General features: G+C 38.8%; 1 long non-coding RNA gene across 1 annotated transcript; it reads left to right on the top strand.

Moving 5' to 3' along the window:
- Nucleotides 1–1,144: 1,144 nt before the first annotated feature.
- LOC125094638 (uncharacterized) lies at nucleotides 1,145–9,034 on the top strand. Its single transcript, XR_007125635.1, has 2 exons — nucleotides 1,145–5,432; nucleotides 5,647–9,034. It is a non-coding gene; the product is annotated as an uncharacterized LOC125094638 (long non-coding RNA).
- Nucleotides 9,035–15,621: the final 6,587 nt, after the last annotated feature.

The raw sequence follows: 15,621 nt of genomic DNA, 5'->3' as shown, positions 1-15,621 counted from the left end.
CACTGAGTTTTCTTCCCAATGCTTTTTCCTGATTCTGGTTGTAGATAAACCCTGCCTACCCATGGGTTTTATTTTGGTAGCTAAGGTAAAACAGGAGATTGGTTGACTGACACAGCTGGCCCCTCTCCAGCTCCCCATGTCACAGCTGAGTCACTAACAATCCACTTCTGCTCAGTTTCTCGCTCATGTGGCATTCTCATTTGTTCACAACTTAAGTCACAGGGAACATTTCAGAAGAATATGTACCGAGATAAGTAAAGACCAGGTCAGTCTCCTACAACTTGTACATTTCATTTTCTCTTATCACTAGATTATCTTGTTGACATAGTTCATACTTGAGGATACAGATAGCACATGCACATGAAATGAATCACGAGGCGTGGGAAAAAAAAAAAAAAAAGAAAGAAAGAACCAAAATGAGTGCAAGTAAACTGAACATGTCATCAAAACCCTCAAAGAGGGCGCATTTTGCTGGACTTTTTTTTCTTATTATGCCAAATTATCTTGATTTTTCAGATAGATAATTCTGTAAAGTAGTGCCTACAATATATCATAATTTTGATCCTTAAAATACGAATTATTTAATTCTCTAATAAGATCTTTCCCAGTGATTTATTGTCAATACTTAATCATTTTTACATACTGATATCATTTATCAGAACATTACTGCCTAGAGATTCTTTAGCTAATCTTAAGGAATAAAGAGGGCACTACTTTAGTCCTTATAGGAGTTATTTTTAACAGGATTCAAGAAAGAATATATTCATGCAAAGCTATGACTTAGAAAATTACAGTGGAAATCTCTATATACATCATTTATGAAGTAAATTATCTATTCTGTCAGACTGGGCTGACAATACAGTGGACTTTCACATTATACAGATGTGAATTCTTAAAGGATAGAGTTTTTCGCTGAGCTCCATAAATGTTACATCTCTCAGCCTTGACCTTTAGGATCTCTCCTTCCCTCTCCTGGCAGAATGAACTCATCCTGCATTTTTCAGATGCAAACTAGGTAAATTGGTTCAGTGTGTGATAATAATACAAGTGGCAGTTTTAAAACACCAAGTTTTTTTTTTTTAAGATTTTATTTATTTATCTGACAGAGAGAGATTACAAGCAGGCAGAGAGGCAGGCAGAGAGAGGAGGAAGCAGGCTCCCTGCTGAGCAGCGAGCCCGATGCGGGGCTCAATCCCAGGATCCTGAGATCATGACCTGAGCCAAAGGCAGCGGCTTAACCCACTGAGCCACCCAGGCGCCCCAGAACACCAAGTTTTTATAATCAGTTGGAAAGCGTGAATCGTGAAGATTCTTCACATACTAACTACTGGTCAATGGCATAACCTCCCTGGCAGTTCCCACGGTGCTTGGCAGCCACGTTCCTCCCTCTCTGGCTTGCCCCCACCCAGTATCATGGGGCCTGGGACCTGTTTGTCTCTGCTAGGCATCTCCCCAGTGACTTTTGTATAATGATCTCTGTGTCAAATGGTAATATGATGCCTTCGCAGTAGGATGCCTTCCTAAAGAAACAACCAAAACTTCAAAAAGGCAACGACTATTAGTTTTTTAATACCCAAAGCATTCTTTACCTTTATTATTGCTTCTTTTTATTATTGTCTCCAAATTTCGTTTAGAGACATTTCTGTGGGCAGAAAAAACTATAAAGGTTTATCATTACAGAGAACAGAGAGATAAAAGACAGCTGGACTGTACCAATTTGTATGCTTCTTTCTGTTATTTTCAGGAAAATAAGTTTAATAGTAACTGAAACTGCACTAAACTCAGTAACAGTGTTTTAGATAAAAACCCATATTGCTACTGTAGATGAACAGACTGATTCCCCTTATGTAACTAAGCTATTCTATTTACACATCTTTATATCTTATCTCTTAATTTTTGATACACACCCAAGCTTACATTGGAAAAACGGATACCAAGCCACTACTTAAAAGCTATAAAAGCTCCACATAAAATATTTCATTTTAGCTACAAGTTATTCATTGCATAGGAATTTATAAATAGTCTGGGTATTTCATAGGAATTGCATTTCAAGAGTAAATTAATCTTATCTAAAAACATAGGGATACTTTTAAAATGCATTAAGATAAGTTCCATATTCAGTTGATGATACCATTGAAGTAGGATAATGCAGTTAGATAAACAAGCTAAAAAGAAAAAAGAATATATTTTGTGGTCCTTACTGTTTGCGCTATTGTTTCCCACAGCTTAGCCATATCTGTTTGTATATTCTAAGTATTAAGCTGATATGTAGCTAAAGATTTCTTACAGTTCTGGTAACTGGTAACTAGTGCTGTGAAAGATTTTGGTATTGTAACCTTCCCAGTTTTGTGAGTTATATATTGTATATTGAAGATGACTAATAAATTGGAGTAATATATTTATCTAGAGCTGGGAAAATATGATAATTATTTTCAAGTCTTCAAGTAAGTTGTATGGAATTTGTTTCTTTCTCTCAAGTGAGATACAAGTCTCACTTTTATGTTAAAATGTCTATTTATACAACAGGTTTCTCCTTTTACTGGTTTTATTAATTTTCATATTAAAATTTTTCTTATCTTTTGATACCAAAATAATTATCATGCTGGTTATTCAGACTGCCAAGATGTATTTTAGTTTGCGGGAATTTTGGCAGACAAAATATTTAATAACAAACCAGCTTTGTATATTTTGTGGCTTTGGGGGCAAGAATTTTACCTTTGAAACTCTATATGAGGCAGTGCTAATATTAACAAAGTCAATGATTAGACAGTATTACTTGTGATCATCAGTAGAAGGTTTTCTCAAGTTGTATAAATCAGTGCATTTATTTATTATGTTGTGAAATTTAATCTTTATGCAAAATGCATATTCTAGCTCTTTTCTTTGTTACTGCTGTTGCTTAGAGTGTAATAGGTCTGTTAATGATTTACTTACGTACTTGAAGTACTCATTTCTGTCAAACAGATGCCCAGTTTTTCTCCTTGTTAAAAAAAAGATATCTTTTTTACTATCATCAATAACTAAATAGTAATAGGGATTTGTTAAAAAATAACTTGCCTATTTAAAATAAATACAAAAAAGGGCATAATGCCAAAATGAAATCAGCAGTATTAAGAATTTAATATAACCAAGGGATTCACTGTGCCATATTTTCTCAATATATATTTTATCTTCAAGTCAGAACTTTTTTTTGTGACAAACTTTCTGTTTTTCTTGTAAAGGAGATCTCAGCGATTGTATGCTATTCTAACACTCAACTGACCCCTGAGATTCTTGAACCCCAAAATATTACCGACTTCTAGGGCCCAGCTTTAGATTCCAGGGTGTGCATTTTTAAGGCATGTTTGCATTTGACTGGCCTACTTTACAAATAGTAACCTTGATGGATAATGCTTTATTTGTTTCTGTCAGTTAAGTCTGTAGGACTTGAATTTGAGTTTTGTGTTACTTTTGTTTTAAAAAAGTATTCTTTGTTCAACTCTTTAAAAAACTAGAAATTTAAAACACAAGGGCATAACCTCCCACAGAGAATAAAATCAGGTGTTTTTTAGGAAGAAAAAAAATGTCCTGACCTAATGTGAGGCAATGTTGCACACGAAAAGAACCGATTTAACAAGCCGCAAATTCAACCATTTATGGTTTTACGGTGTGAGCAATGGGTGAACTGTGAACTGCTTAAGAACTATAGTAGGAGATTAAGAATTAATTTGCTATAGTTTTAAAGAGAGTTTTGTGTTAATTTTACTGTTGCACAAGCAATTATTGAAGGCAGGAAAAATATAAGAGAAACATCATATTGAAATATGGAAACATCATAAAGGAAAGGGAGCTTGAGCTGGTAATTTGGCCAAGATTTGGAATGGGTAGTTTGAACATAGATATTTTCCACCTTATTTCATAGAAATGCAGAACATGTGTGAGATGAAGGGTAGGCACAATACCACAAAACCCAAAAAAGTCACAATTTTTTGTGTGGTATCAAAATAGCCAGTGAATTCAGGGAACTCATTCTAAGGTTGCAGGTTAGAAGTCCGTGAAGAAGGCAGTTTGGATGACCTCATCATTTGTGTTTATCACATGATGCAAATTTCTGTGCTTTGTCAACTTCGTAATTGACAAAAATTAATTGTCAAAATTAATGGTATTGTAAATAGCTGAATCACATGATTCTGGAGTCAGAAATGTGGTTTAGATTTATTCGTTTCTGTAACTGACTGTGGCACTGGCTCACTGTGTCTTTTCTACAAACTGTGCATGTTTTGGTGTTTCAACATTCCCAATTAGAAGCGGCACACAATGTTATGAATTTTAAGTACTTGATAATTTTTCTCTTAGAGCAGAAATTATGTACGTGAGAATCATGCTTAAATTTGCCAATTCTTTCTAGCTGTCGTTTGATGTACAAAGGACTTCCAAAGCTATAGTATGAAAATTTAAAGTCCAAACTAAATCCCTGATGTTCAGTTTGCAAGGAGAGTGAAGTTACATTAATACTGTCCATACCAGAGTAAGTTATGGGAATTTTCATCTCTGTACTGTAGGTTCATATTATTCATTCCCTCCCACTTCTAAAATCTTCCAAAATTTAGAGAAATTTTTTTTCTACACTCAACCCAAACTACTATTTTATAGTAGCATATAGATACTTTTTTTTTTTCAAATTAAGATCTTCATGTCTTATCTTAGATTAATTCCCGAAAGAGGAAAATGTCTCCTTATATCAGTGGATACAAAAATGAAATACAGGACTTTCTTAACTTGTTTTACCCTGTGATGTCACTTAATCTCTGTACTAAGTGAATTCTGAGTGTTTCCCCTGCTGTTTGGTCTGAAGCTGGGTCATTTGCTTCCATTCTTTGGCTGCCCAATGGAGCTCCCTTATGCAAAGTACCTTCCCAACTTCCTGTAAGGAAACTAGGGATTGTTTGCATTGTTACCGTTATGGAAACCTGAGTACAGTTAAAGGGGAAAAATCAGAATAGTTTTGTTAAAATTATTAAACATAGGATGAATATTGACTTATATTTTTTTACCTGACATTTGAATTCAGTCACTGACTGATACTGAAAAATTTTCTTCCTAAATCTGGTATTTATTATGGCATACTATGATAACTCGGAGCTCCTGTTACATCCCCTACCCCTAAAAACGTTGAAATGATGAGAGGGTGTAAGCTGCACAATAGAGGGAAGAACCAGAATCAGAACTTATCTGCAAGGGATTTTGATCTGTCTTCATGCTACAACCTAGTTTTCAAGAAGACAGGTCTCTAAATGGTGATTCCAGAATGATTTGGTACAGTGACAGGAAGAAATTACTTTGGGATATTTGCTTCTCACAATGACCTGGTATGCAGATGACTCTAGTATAATTCAAGTAATTGTAACTTTTATCAGAACCTACCGTGTTTACAAATCTCAGTCCTGCAACAGGTTTCTTTTTTTTTTTTTTTTAAAGATTTTATTTATTTATTTGACAGAGAAATCACAAGTAGGCAGAGAGGCAGGCAGAGAGAGAGAGGAGGAAGCAGGCTCCCTGCCGAGCAGAGAGCCCGATGCGGGGCTCGATCCCAGGACTCTGAGATCATGACCTGAGCCAAAGGCAGTGGCTTAACCCACTAAGCCACCCAGGCGCCCCCTGCAACAGGTTTCTAATATACATGATGACGGGGAGACAAGAATTGCAAACCTGAAGCTCTTTTCATTTCCTCACCTTCCTTTACTTGGAAAAGCTTTCAGAAAGCTTGTGAGAGAGGACAGTTTGCATAGCAACATGACGTGATTATGTGTCTCTGCCAAGAAACTCATAAACCAAAATATGGAACAAAACTATGGCTTAACCCCAATCTCGGTTTTGGATTGTATAAGCAAAAGCATTTCATCTATGAAAGTTTTCTGTGTTTATGCAGAGGCATGTTTCATTGTCCATCTCAAAAGTTGAATTGGCATTTTATGTTCTATTTCTAATTGTTAAGTGAAGCGATAGTCCCGGTGCTTCAGTCAGCCCTCGGTCAGTGATTTTTCTCTCCGGTGCTTTTGCCACAGTTTTTAGCAACCGGTTTCCCTACCTACATTGTCTGCTACCTCTAGTTCATCTTCCACGTGGTCCGTGGAGTGGTCTTTCTAAAACACATATCACTTTGTCATTCCTTTGCTAAAAATTCTTACATAGGTTCTCCTCTTTATAGAGGAACCTAAGTCCTTAGCGTAACAGATAAGGGGCTCTCTGGCGTTGTCTGGTCCCACCCTTATAGCATCCTCAGCTACCATTTCCTCTAGAGACCTTTGCTAATTCAGGAATTTGAAGCTTTTCCCAATTCATTGCCTTGGCATAATCACTTGCCAGAGATCGATGCTTTCAAAACTCCGTTCAGATTTAACTTTCCGTGAAGTTCTACCTGACAACTCGTCCCCAGCCAGAGTTAAGTATTCTGTTCATGCTCCATAGCACCTTGAAATTTTCCTCTGTTAAAATAACATCACATTTCAATAATCTGTCTATGCCTGCTCTCTGAATTTCTACCCTGCTCTCTGAATTTCTCTTTGTAGTCTCAGTGCGGAGTTAGCATGTAATAGGACTTCAATCAATGTTTTTGAAGGACTGAAGGTAGGAGAGCACCCGAACTTCTTTGTATTTTTATACTTTTACAAATGCAAGCTTAAATTACCGTGAGTCACGCGAGGGGGTGTGTATTCATGAGCAGGTGGGCATGCACACACTCTGGGCAAGCCAGCAGAGAACGAACGTCAAGGGAGAGGGATTGTTTGGAAAAGGAGAATCGTTCATTTGCTTTAAGTCAGAAATATTTACCAAATCTGAATTCTTGTTTCTACGAATGAGACTTAGAAAATTTCCACATTACTGTGAAATTCTTGATATAATGCACAAATATGCCCTAAAGATTACCTTTCTCCTTTGCAGACACATTCAGGGTTCACAGTTATTTAAAACACATACATTGGTCACCTACACAAAATAAGGTTTAAGAAAGAATCAAAACCAATAATAAAGGTGAAATTTTCTCAAAAGTAATAGTTAGCCAGAGATACAGGCTGAATTTGTGTGATTGCAGGTCATTTGTAGCTAATGATTATTTCATTTTTTTATGATGCAATGTTAGATAGCTTGTCTGTACTGTTATCAACCCTTATAGAACATAAAGACTAAAATCTAATACCAAACAGTTTGTTTTTCTATCATGATTCTATGAAACCTTTCCCCATGGTCCCAAATCATGATAAAGTTCAACACAAAAAGTTCTTCGTAGTTAATAATGTCTAAAAATGAAATAAATAGTAATAAAAAATATGTCATTAAATTAAACGCCCTCTTCCTTTGCTCACTTGAGAGACATTTTTCTACCTGCTCTATACTTAGCACTTAATTAGATGCTGGAAAAACAATAAAGTTTGTCTTCAGAATTATTTTCTACAGCCTAGGAAATTAGGTGGGGACAGGTTTTAAACCAAATATTTCTCCAGTGACTTCAGAGTAGCCTTGTTCCACCCAAAAAATTAATCAAATTCTATGTCATAAAGAATTGTTCCCATTTTTATGTCTAGTTTTTACACAACCACAAACAATGTTTGACCATCACTTTGTCAAGTACATCTCTTCATCAATCTGTAGAACCCCGTTTCCACAACCATATATGCTATGTGTGGTCCAAGAGACTAACAGACTTGTCCAACAAGGGTTAAATTTCAAGTCCATTTTAGGAAGGTGCATATCCCTATTAATGCCACGTACACCACAATATATGAGGTATGCATTGGAAACCCACAGCAGAGGGGAAAAATTATAAAGTTATGCTTTCTGGTATACTTCAAAGACTCTGCTTGAAGTTATGGGTTGGTATTTCCACCTCAATTATTTTTAATGGGGAGTACGGAGTACTAATATTTAGCAGGTAGCATACTTATCTGAGAATATAGTAAATACACAACTTGTGTTTGTATGCCTTGGTGTCCTGATATAGATGAAAGAAAACAAAAAACATTTGAGTCATAAAAAAATTAATTTCTCTGAATATTTATTGATGGTTAGGCAATAGGGTTCCTTTATGCAAATGGAAAAATTCTTTATCTTTATTGTCGGTAAGTATGGAAAAAACCTTACCTGTATGTGTATTTACATTTTAATGGGCATATTTTGAAGTCATTCTTTTCATCAGCATCAAGTATCAACCATTTCTTTGTTCTCTAGCAAAAGGGAATTCTTTCTTTGATACAACTTTACTCTTTGTTCGATATTATAAAAGGTCCACAAAAGAAGCGGGCTCAGAAGGCTGAGCACTTAATTTCACCTTTCAATGAAGCTAATCAGGAATTATTTGCCTCCTACTTACCATCATATTGAAAAACCTAACAATAGAGCTCCTTTTGTCCCTTACATTCCAAAAGATAGTTTTAATCTAGCCTTTGCCCTGTTATTTATCATTAAGAATTTACTACATTTTGGTAGTTGGTTTTGAAACTTTTACTTGTATCTGAAAGATGCAGATCATATTTATTTATTACACAATGGGCTCTGTTTGCTGCAGAAAAGAGTGAAACTTTTAACTGCTTAGCACACTTGCCAGTGAAATATACCTGACAGAGCAGAGGTTATAACTTTGGCTCTAATTACTTTTAATAATGGTAAGAAAATGTGTTTTGTTTGTTTACATGCTGTTTACAATGGCATAATTTTTAAAATATATACAATTGAGATATTTATTGCATACTATTTTAAAGATGTTTTATGTGTTTTCACCTTTGGAATATATTGTTACAGTTACTTATACCGATAATTTGGGTGGCTTTGTTAATGTAGCTAGTAATTTCTATGACTACTAAGTGACCAGTTTTCCGTGCCTTTTATTGTGGGATGCATGATTATGTATTTATTGTACGGAAGCCACTGATGTGTGTATTTTTGTACTTTGCTGAGAGTAATGGTTGATCTCGATGTACATGATGATGAGAGATGCCTTTCCCAAAGGGCACTGCCTTGAGATCGTCCTTCTCAAATAAAAAAGAATGCATTTGGAAAATGTGTGAAGCCTACTTTCTTTGTGGCGGGAAACCTTAGTTTTTTAATTACACTTTTTATTTTGAGATCATGGTAGATTCACATACAGTTGTATGAAAAAATATGGAGAGGGATCGTGTGTCCCTTTTACACATTTCCTCCCCATGATAACATCCGGCAAACCGAGAACACAATATCACAACCAGGATGTTGACATTGACAGAGTCCAGATGCTGGACAGTTCTCCCACTCCAAAGCCACACCAGAATCCCTTGGGTTGCCCTTTATAGCCACACCCACTTCCCTCCTGCCTTCGTCCTCTCCTTAACCCTAGCAACCACTCATCTCTCTCCACTTCTGTAATTTTGTCATTTCATTTTGTATTAGTGGAATCATACAGTATATGACTTTTTTTTTTTTTTTCTACTCAGCCTAATTCCCTGGAGATGGGTCCGAATTGTTGCATGGAACAATAGTACAGTTCTTTTGTTGCTGCGTAATACCCATGTGGTGGGGGAATTCTTAATGGTAAAACATAATTTGATTTACCCTTATAGCAAATGAGTCCTTGAAGTTGTTAACTAAATGGATGGCAGGTGCTGTCTCCAGTGGTAAGGATCTATGACCAGCCCTTTGAGATTGCTGTCTCGTGAGGAAAAAAGATGATTGGAACAGAGTGATGTGCACTGGTTAAAGAAAAATACATCACCAAGTATGTGGGGAGCACGGAGGAAGGGAATGTGTAATGGAGGCTTTGGGGCGCCTTCCTGAATAGGGGGACATTGAGTTGGATTTTAAAGCTGTTAGCGAAATATGTGTGTAAGAAAGGCAGAGGTAACAATGCAAGGGGAGACAGCAAAATGGGATGGCAGGTCCAGCTTGGTGTTGCTGAAGCATGAAGGAAGAGCAGCAAGAGACAAGATGGAACTTGAGCAGTGATTTGGATTTGAGACCTGGACAGATCAGTGGCTTCTGTGGGGTAGGATTGACCTGCCAAGGGCTGAAGACAGAGATCAGCTTGAGGTGGTAGAAAAGGTCTCGGCGAGAGGCGGTGAGGGCCTTCTCTAGGGTGGTTTTAGTGGAGCTGGAAAGGAGGGAACAGATCTGACAAATATTAACGTGTAAATGGCCTGCACGGGCACACTGGCTATGGATGAAGGAGGAAGAAGGAACGAACCCAGGTTTCTACCAACTGGAAGGGAAAACAGCAAGGTCAAATTCAGATTCAGACTTCATGGGTTTGAGATGACTGGAGGATGTCTATTAAGATCTATGACAATATTAGGGGCGCCTGGGTGGCTCAGTGGGTTAAGCCTCTGCCTTCGGCTCAGGTCATGATCTCAGAGTCCTGGGATCGAGCCCCACATCGGGCTCTCTTCTCAGCAGGGAGCCTGCTTCCCCCTCTCTCTCTGCCTGCTGCTCTGCTTGCTTGTGATCTCTCTCTCTCTGTCAAATAAATAAATAAAATCTTTAAAAAAAAAAGATCTATGACAATATTAGAGAGAGGTATGGGAAGGAAATAGAGATCTGGGAGCCCTTGTCAGGTGGGTTGAAGCCATTAGAGAAGATGAAAGTGTCCTTAAAGATACTCAGGAAGTCAGAACAAAGACCTGTGGTGTGGGACTCAGACCTCTGAGGAGGGAGCGAGATCCATCAGATGGTGCCTCTCGAAGATGGGTTTGGTGGGACTGGCTCTGGGAGTTCCAGAAGAAGAAACTGGAGAATGGGACCAGCCGCCTCTGCCAGGGAGAAGGCTGGTGTCCAGGACACATCAGCAGCAATGGTGAGTAAAACGAGAAAAGTGAGTCCTTCCTCCTGCCTTCTGTTTCCCTCTTGTGCCCCCATTGGCAGAATGGATAGGAAACCAGCTGACAGATGTGGGGCTCCATTTGTACTGTGGATCCGGAAACCCAGCGTCCCAGGGCATAGCATCGAAGGGTATATTTGGAGCCGAGACCTACCAGCCCAGTAAGTGGCCTCTAAAGCTGGTGAAGCACTCCTCTTTAAGGACGACACTCGTGGGGTGTCGGAGGCGGGGCTCAGCGGTTTAAGCGTCTGCCTTCAGCTCAGGTCATGATCCCAGGGTCCTGGAGTGGAGCCCCGCATGGGGCTTCCTGCTCTGTGAGGCGTCTGCTTCTCCTTCTTCCTCTGCCCTTCCACCTGCTCGTGCTCTCCCTCTCACTCTCTTTCAAATAAATGAATAAAATCTTAAAAAAATCACTTCCAGTGAAAAGTGGGGCAAGAAGCTGAAAGATTCTTAGTTTGAAAAAAAATTCAGGGGCGCCTGGGTGGCTCAGTGGGTTAAAGCCGCTGCCTTCGGCTCAGGTCATGATCCCAGGGTCCCACATCGGGCTCTCTGCTCAGCAGGGAGCCTGCTTCCCTTCCTCTCTCTCTCTGCCTGCCTCTCTGCCTACTTGTGATCTCTGTCTGTCAAATAAATAAAATCTTAAAAAAAAAAAAAAGAAAATTCAGGGATGGGGAGTGTGGGTAGATGTAGGAAGATGAGAGCTTGGACGTGAGAACTGTCTTCAAATCTTTGAAGGACTGTCCAGAAAGACTGGGTTTGCACTCGTCCTAAGTGAGAGAAGGGAGATTGACAAGAAAAACTGCCACATCTAGAGATGTGCTGAACTGTCTCACGGAATGTGTTCCCTTTTGAGAGAAGAGTTCAAACACAGGCTGCAGGAATGTAAACTCCACTTGGGAAGACAATTTGTTCATCAGTGTGACCCAGTGCATGGAACAGTACTCAGCACATGGTGTGCGCACAGTATCTATTTGTTGACTAGGTCATAAGGAATTCAGACAACAGATCAAAAGACCAGAACACCTCAGGGTCCCTTTCAGTCTTGCAACTGCTTATACATAAAGGAAAAATATGCAGGGTCCTAACCAAAATAGGAAACAAAGGAACCGGAGTTTAAACTCTGCAAAAGCTTGTCATCTAGCATTCGGCTTCAGAGCAACTGAAATTTTATGCATCTCCATGGTGACCTGAGGCACAGCTTGATTCTGAAGGGCTTTCTGAATCATCATATTAAATTACTTCCACTTTAAAATGCAAATTATATTTTACTTTATACTAACTCTTTTTAAAGAAGTAATGTGTTATGTAACTATCCTTCTTGATTAATCAGAAAGCCCCTTTCTTAATCTTGGCAGCCAGTGGTTCATAGGCTGTCTTAGTCCTTTTGGGGCTGCTATAACAATGCACGGATTTTGAACAACAGACATTTATTTCTTACTGTTCTGGAGGTCAGGAAGTCCCAGGATTGGGACAGGGCACTGTGAAATTCGGCTTCTGGTAAAAACCCACTTTCTAGCCAGAAATGACCATCTTCTGTGTCCTCACTTGGCAGGAAGGTCCAGTGAGCTCTCTGGTGTCTCCTATGAAAGCACTAATCCCATTCCTGAGGGCTGCACACTCATGACCTAGTCACCTCCCAAAGTCCCCACCGCCTAATACATTGGGGGTCAGGATTTCCACCAACATTCAGACCATAGCATAATGCTAGCAAATTAGAATTTTCACCAGGAAATCTAAACACAGATTATTATTATTATTATACATAATATTAGTATAATATAATAATATGTCTTATTATTATTCATTATTAATTTTAGAAATCAGAGTTGTCCCAGTGGTCCAAGAAGTTGAATCTCACCTTTCCTTCCCTAGCCCTGGCCCCATGTGTGTCTCCCTTGGTCCCTGTGCCCCCAGTGGTGCATTCGCAAAATGTGACCATCAGTGCTGTGGTTGGTAACGTTCAGGAACTAGTCTTATGATGGGGATGGGAGTACCAACCACAAAAATGAGAGGCGGCAGATAAAAAAGAGTAGCATCCTAGCCCCGTATAGTACCTTTTAGTTTGAGGGACCACATTTACTCCTCATAACAACCCCATAAATTTAGTATTCACCCCATTTCAATGTCTTCACATGCTGCACACAACTTTGTTGGTTCTCCTTCTAGCAATGAATGACATTTTGGACAAATATGGACATTGAGCACTACCCTTCCTTAAAGGAGTGACACTGCCAAGTAGGAAGCAGCCCCAAGAAGCATAGTGAGTAAGAAAAGCACGTTTGCTGCAAATCTCCTGTCCCGCCCAGACCTCCCTCCCACCCACATCCATGTTGCACAAGCACCATGGAAACTGAAAGTCCACAAATGAAAGGAGCCTCAGATAATACAGTTTAAATTTTTCAGAATTTTTTGGCTGCTACCCACAATAAGAAATACATATTCCCCATTATGCATCAATATATGTAAGCATACACACACACATACAAACATACGTATATACCTTAGTAGATTTAATATAACAGCACTTATTTACCTGCAATGTATTTTAATATTTTTTTAAATACTGATTGCCACCTATTGAAATGATGTTGGAGCTCATTAATGAGAGGGTAAGCAAATTTTTTCTGTAAAGGGTCACACTAAGTAGTTTTGACTTCGTGAGCCATATGGCCTCTCTGTCAGGTGCACTCAAATCTGCCTCTGTAGGGGAAAGCAGAGATGGTTAGCACAGCTGTGTTCCAATAAAATGTTATTTACAGAAACAGTAGCCCAACCCCTGCTCTAATAGAGCCGAGCCCACAGTTCCAAAAATGCAGCACTAGTTCAACAACATTCAGTGCTCAGCTGACTGCTTGAGAATCATCTGGAAAGCATGTTAAACAATGTCCAGGACCTACCCCAGTCCTACAGACCTACAATCTGAGGAGTCAGGGTATCCCTCTGATCACCCTCCCTCGCCGACTCTTACCTGCAGCCAGGTTGGGAATCACTGAGCTGATCCAAGCTCTCTGTTCCCCATCTAACAAAAATAAAGGGAAGCTTGAAAGGCTGAGTTCTGGGCTCCAGGCAAATTGCCAACGAGTTTCAAGAACCCAGGCCCTATGAAACGGGGACTCACCATGTGCAGTTAAGTTGGAAATTAATAAGAAATCTGAAACAGGACATGAAATTTATCTCTTGTCATTTGTTCAATACATATGCCTGCAGAAATTCAACCACACCGATAACCAATTAAAGAACAGAGCCCATTAAACTGATGATAAGAATATTAGACATCTCGGGGGCGCCTGGGTGGCTCAGAGGGTTAAAGCCTCTGCCTTCGGCTTGGGTCATGATCCCAGGTCCTGGGCACGGAGCCCTGCATAGGGCTCTCTGCGCAGCAGGGAGCCCGCTTCCCCTCTCTCTCTCTGCCTGCCTCTCTGCCTACTTGTGATCTCTGTCTGTCAAATAAATAAAATCTTGAAAAAAAAAATATTAGACATCTCAAGGCTCCTTTAAAAGTTTGTTCAGCCCAAAGGCATAAATGACTAAAAGCTCATTACTCCACAATGACAATTTTTCAACCAATAAGAAACACTAATATGTAACACTCGAATTAGCCTAATTATAATTTGATGAGCTATGCAATTTCAACTGGAAATCAAATTACTAAAGCACATCAGCTGAGTTGAAAGTGATTATAGCATGTTGGCAATATGTTTTACTTTTTTTTGGCCTGAAGTAATTTTTAAATTTAAAAGTAAAATTCAGTTTCTATTTTCATCAGGATAAATTATCTTGACATACACTTACCATGTGGACTTCAGTATACTGAAGCAATATGAGTAAAAACAAAATGAGTATAAATAAGCACAAGCAAAAATTTAAAGTTAAATGCTAAGATTAGTGGATTAATTCACTGTAGACTCTGTGAACCCGACCTATATTCATATCTATAGCTGCTTCTGTTTGTTTTGCAATCTCTGATAACTTTAATTACAGAGTATTTTAGTTATTAACTAAAGTCTTGTCTTTCTGCTGTATATTTAGTATGAATGAAAGGAAAGCTTCCAACCCTCCCCTCCATTGCTGGGGTTTTTTTCATCCTTTTCCATTCCATTCTTTCCTGTCTACACATACAATACACACACACACACACACAAACTATACTCTAAATTACATCCTTACTCTCCTACCTACCTCTATTACCAACATCACATCTTCTCTACTTGTCAAGCTCCTGCTTATCTGTCAAGTCTCAGCTCAAGAAATCTCCCAGTGGAACCTTCTAAAATCTGCCACGACCAACTTAGACATCCTGGTCTCTGTTCCCATTACATTTTGTTCCTATTGCATACCTTGACAAGAGCCATCATATTGCATCATAATTATTAATGCAGCTCTCTTCCCTCTAAATTATCTGTTTCTTAAGAACAAGAGAATATATATTATTCATCTTGTCTCCATTGCATTGCACAAAGCTTGGCTCCTAGCTGGTCTTCAAAAAACATCTGTTGAATGAGTGAAGAGAGTATCTTACTCGCAATATTTTGTTAAAAAAACACTTATGTCTATATTTTTTTAAGATTTTATTTATTTATTTGTCAGAGAGAGAGACAGAGAGAGGGAACACAAGCAGGGGGAGAGCGAGAGGAAGAAGCAGGCTTCCCGCTGAGTAGGGAGCCCAATGTGCGCCTCGATCCCAGGACCCTGGGATCATGACCTGAGCCAAAGGCAGCCACCTAACGACTGAGCCACCCAGGTGCCCATCTTATGTCTATGTTCTTAACTGACATTTCACTGTCCTTGTTTAGTTTGGGATT

Source organism: Lutra lutra, chromosome 3 (genome assembly GCF_902655055.1).
Source record: "Lutra lutra chromosome 3, mLutLut1.2, whole genome shotgun sequence".
Taxonomy (NCBI): Eukaryota; Metazoa; Chordata; class Mammalia; order Carnivora; family Mustelidae; genus Lutra; species Lutra lutra.
This window is presented reverse-complemented; position numbering and strand designations above follow the sequence as displayed.